Source organism: Berghia stephanieae, chromosome 2, assembly GCF_034508935.2.
Source record: "Berghia stephanieae isolate SIO BIC M18660-M18661 chromosome 2, UCSD_Bste_1.3, whole genome shotgun sequence".
NCBI classification, from domain to species: Eukaryota; Metazoa; Mollusca; class Gastropoda; order Nudibranchia; family Aeolidiidae; genus Berghia; species Berghia stephanieae.
Genome location: NC_088361.1, coordinates 118,789,731 through 118,794,183, shown reverse-complemented (window position 1 = coordinate 118,794,183; position 4,453 = coordinate 118,789,731). Strand labels below are relative to the sequence as shown.

General features: G+C 33.9%; 1 protein-coding gene across 21 annotated transcripts in view; it reads right to left on the bottom strand.

The window, feature by feature from the left end:
* The window catches only part of LOC144966408 (neuroendocrine convertase 1-like), a 74,074-nt gene extending 73,433 nt beyond the window's left edge, over window positions 1-641 (bottom strand). For 2 of the 21 annotated variants that reach the window (XR_013644214.1, XM_078902824.1), the window contains exon 1: window positions 557-621. The gene's annotated coding sequence lies outside the window, so the exon portion shown is untranslated. Of the gene's footprint in view, window positions 1-303 lie in introns of all 21 variants that reach the window. The other 19 variants (XR_013644204.1, XR_013644210.1, XR_013644211.1 and 16 more) reach the window with 17 other exon arrangements.
* Between the last annotated feature and the right edge of the window lie 3,812 nt (window positions 642-4,453).

Sequence of the window (4,453 nt, the reverse complement as noted above, 5' to 3'; positions counted from 1 at the left end):
AAAGTTAACACCATATCTTTTTTAATTTTAAAAAAATCAATACGAAGATTTATTGATAAGAAAAATTTCTTTTTAATACTTTCGAAATTTGGTAAGGATGTTGTTCGGAGAAGATAGATATTTAAAAACAAAATAATTTTTAAACTATCACAGTGCTAAAACAATAGATCTTCATTTAAAAATTGACATATGGTAGCGAAAGTCTTTTCCCACTGATTTGATTAGATTTTTTTAAATTCTTTATTTCTGGACTATTTTAGATTTGATCAGCTTCTATTATTTTCATGATTTCCTTATTCACACTTTTATAACTAAATGGGAGTTTTTAAAACAAATCTTTCTAACAACCTAACTAATCTCCTACTATCCCGAGTATTTGTGGAAATGTATACTGAAACGCATTCAGGTCCCTATGATAACCAACTGGCAAATTCCCTGAAACGTATGGTGTACCAATACCTACGTCAGCACGGTAATGATGAAATATGAAAGGCACACAACCTAGAAAATCACACATAGAAACAAACATCAGGTCTGTATATTAATTTTAGCTTACACGATTAGGCCTATAGCCCTGTCTAGGTCTCTTCTCGGCGGCGTATGGTGTGAAATTTACTGATTTGGACATCTGTTACCGTGCTGTGATGAGCGTCATTCGGATCTCTCGCTCTTTATTGAAGATAAACGATCGGATTTTTTTGGTCCCTATGATCATTATTATTGTTGCCATCTTGCTGTGTATTGAATAGTAAATTATTCGTCATTTTAAACTAGATATAATAATTTTGAAAACATAATTTTCTCCATATCCCTACTGTCACAGTAAAGGTTGTTCACAATTATCTTATTAAATTTTATTTTATTAAGAACTGAATTCATCTCACTCCAGTTATATTTCGGTAGGCTTAGATAAACTTTACCTTCTAATATTAGATCGTCTTTCCTTTTATAGCCTTCCCTCGAATTAATTTCTAATTAGTGAATACTTTTCGTTCTACATTCTGTCACGTAGCCACTTATTATAAAAGCCGATAGGTCTAACATTTGACACTCACTTTCTCTCAACAATCTATGCCGGACGGCCAGTCGCTCTATTCCTTCTATATACTGTAAGATTTTTATCTTTTGGGACTTTGTAGATATTATATCTACACCATTAAGACGCCGGAGCTTTTAACTTTGATTGTATAAACTTCAAGGATCAAACCCGAGCCCGCTGTCAAAGGATTACATATTAACCCATTACCAATTGCCTGGAAGTGGAATTTTACGAGTCCGATCCTGTTATCAGAGGAATAGATCATCCAAGCCCATCAACTGCCTGGAAACGTAAACTTACGAACCTGACATATTATCATAAGTTACGTAAAATATTCATATCTCTATTTGTAAATGCCACGATCACTGTTTATCTCTTTTAATTAAATTTCATCATTATTTTTATTTCATTGTAAACAAATCGTTAACAACAAGATATGAAGTGAGTAGAAAAGTGCCAGAAGACAATAGAGAATAAAAAAAATTTTTCGCGGCGGTGGTGGGGTTTGAACCTGCGACCTTATTGGTACGACAACTCCGCCTGGCAGGTGAGAGCGTGGCTCTACCGTGTGAGCTATCCACGAACACAAAAATATTCGTTTCAAACCCAAAGTCATTTCTAGATCCCTCTCTCACCCACTTCTTGAGATCGCCGATTCGTTCGCCATCATCGCGAAGTAATTTTGACCAGCAGTTAAGCTTAATAGCCAATATTCTATCACAAACATATAACATAGAAACGATTGAGACATTGAGTATGCTCCGGTGTATGGGGTGAATTTTTAATTCAGAAAAGTGAGTGGAGCAGGCACTTATGTTGGTAACAACAAGATATGAAGTGAGTAGAAAAGTGCCAGAAGACAATAGAGAATAAAATTTTATTCTCTATTGTCTTCTGGCACTTTTCTACTCACTTCATATCTTGTTGTTACCAACATAAGTGCCTGCTCCACTCACTTTTCTGAATTAAAAATTCACCCCATACACCGGAGCATACTCAATGTCTCAATCGTTTCTATGTTATATGTTTGTGATGAGAATATTGGCTATTAAGCTTAACTGCTGGTCAAAATTACTTCGCGATGATGGCGAACGAATCGGCGATCTCAAGAAGTGGGTGAGAGAGGGATCTAGAAATGACTTTGGGTTTGAAACGAATATTTTTGTGTTCGTGGATAGCTCACACGGTAGAGCCACGCTCTCACCTGCCAGGCGGAGTTGTCGTACCAATAAGGTCGCAGGTTCAAACCCCACCACCGCCGCGAAAAAAAAAAAAAATTATTCTCTATTGTCTTCTGGCACTTTTCTACTCACTTCATATCTTGTTGTTACCAACATAAGTGCCTGCTCCACTCACTTTTCTGAAACAAATCGTTAATTGTTTTTCATTTATAGTAACTAGTAAATTCTGGGGCCTCATTCTACATATATCTTTATGCATAGTCGAGTAGCTCTTTACTCACTTGAGACCATGACATTTTGGAGGGGACACATATAAAGAATTGAATTTATTTAGTTATTTATATCTATTTCATCTAACCTTAAAGTTTAAATTGTAAAACTCTTAATTGCCCCACTTGATCATATTTTAATTGAACTCCCTATTTACAGGATTAATTTTTTTTTCTTTTTCATTTCTTCATTTAAATGGAATAGCAATTTATCCATTCATTCTTTCATTCAAATTGAATAGCATTTTATTGATTCATTCCTTCATTCATTTATTCATTTATAAATTATTCATTCATTCATTGTTCATTCATTTATTTATTCATTCATTCATTCATCCATTCATTCGTTTATTCACTCATTTATCCAATCATTCATAAATTTATTCCTCCCTTCATTCTTTCATTCATACATTATCCATTCATTCATTCATCTATTCACTCAGTTTTTCATTCATTCATTCATTCCTTGTCCACTTTGTTATTATATCACTCATTTCATTTTGTTGTTTGCCTCATTCATGAATTGTTTTCAATATGTTTACATTCCATAACGATTCATTCACCTATCATCCAATCACTCAGTGTTGTGAACACATTTTGTAACTATTGTAAATCTTACGATATTTTATTGTTTTGTATTTCAGACATCACTGTTAAACACTCTTCAATGCCTAATTACAATTGTTGAACAACCATTGAACAAGAGAGAGGTCCCAGCCACGAACTGAGTTGGTAAATATATCCTTCATTATTCTCTTTTACATGAGTTGGGCATCACATAGTAACTATAGACATCGTGATTTGTTTTGCATAGTGATTTGTTTTAAATGCATTTTTGGCATATTACTGTTACCGAAAACCACTTATATATTATGTTCTGAAAAGTGAGTCTTTAAAAACTAAATAATAATAAAAGGAGTCTACTTGCCGTCGTGTTATATTTAGTGATAGATAACTTGGGATTATTTTGGCATCCTATTAGTGTTATCACACTCTAGTATATTAGCGTCATTGCGAATAATTGTACACAAACTAGCGACGAGTCACAAACATTGGTGATACATTTTTCGTAGTAACATAGTTTAGAGTACACGCGATTGACACATTGTTATTGACTCAGGTCATGATAACTGCGCATTGTATTGACACATTGCTTTATAAGATATAACGATAAAAAGCATCAAATTCAACATACATAATAAGTTGAAATAAGAGAGAGAGATTTCTAAAAATAGAACAGTTCATTCCAGTAAGTGTAAATAAATAAAACAGTCAGTAACAGTATCCTGTCAATATAATATATAAAATATCGTAACTAATTTATTGCAAAAATGGAAGCATATAAAAGATACTTAAGTCTCGCAAAGGACTTAGAAATACCCCAGGAAAGAATATTTTCATGGTGCGAAGAGAAAATAAAAGAAGAAAAAGAAGAAAGAATTCGTAGAGAAGAAAATGAAGAAAGAATTCGTAGAGAAGAAAAAGAACATGAAGAAAGAATACGTAGAGAAGAACGAGAAGAAAGAGTCCAAGAAAGGGAACTAAAAAGACAAATAGCTTTAGCAGAAGAAGAAACCAAAAGGACCCAAATGATGCTGGAAATTGAAAAAACAAAAACCGGTCATGAAAGAAAACATAATAATAGTGATGAATTTTTCGTGAAACTTCCACGCATGCCAACATACGATGAACGCTCAGACTGTCTAGAATCCTTCTTACACCGATTCGAAGTTCAGGCTAAAGGTTATCGTTGGCCAGAAAGCAAATGGGCCACAGCCTTGATTAACTGCTTATCCGGAGAACCGCTAAAAGTTTTCTATACCTTAACAACTGAAGATGCAGATGACTATGGTAAAATTAAAGACGCTCTACTAAAAAGATTTAGATTAACGGAAGATGGTTACCAGGAAAGGTTTCACACTGCAAAACCGGAAAGTGGAGAAGACTTTAATACATTCGTGAAC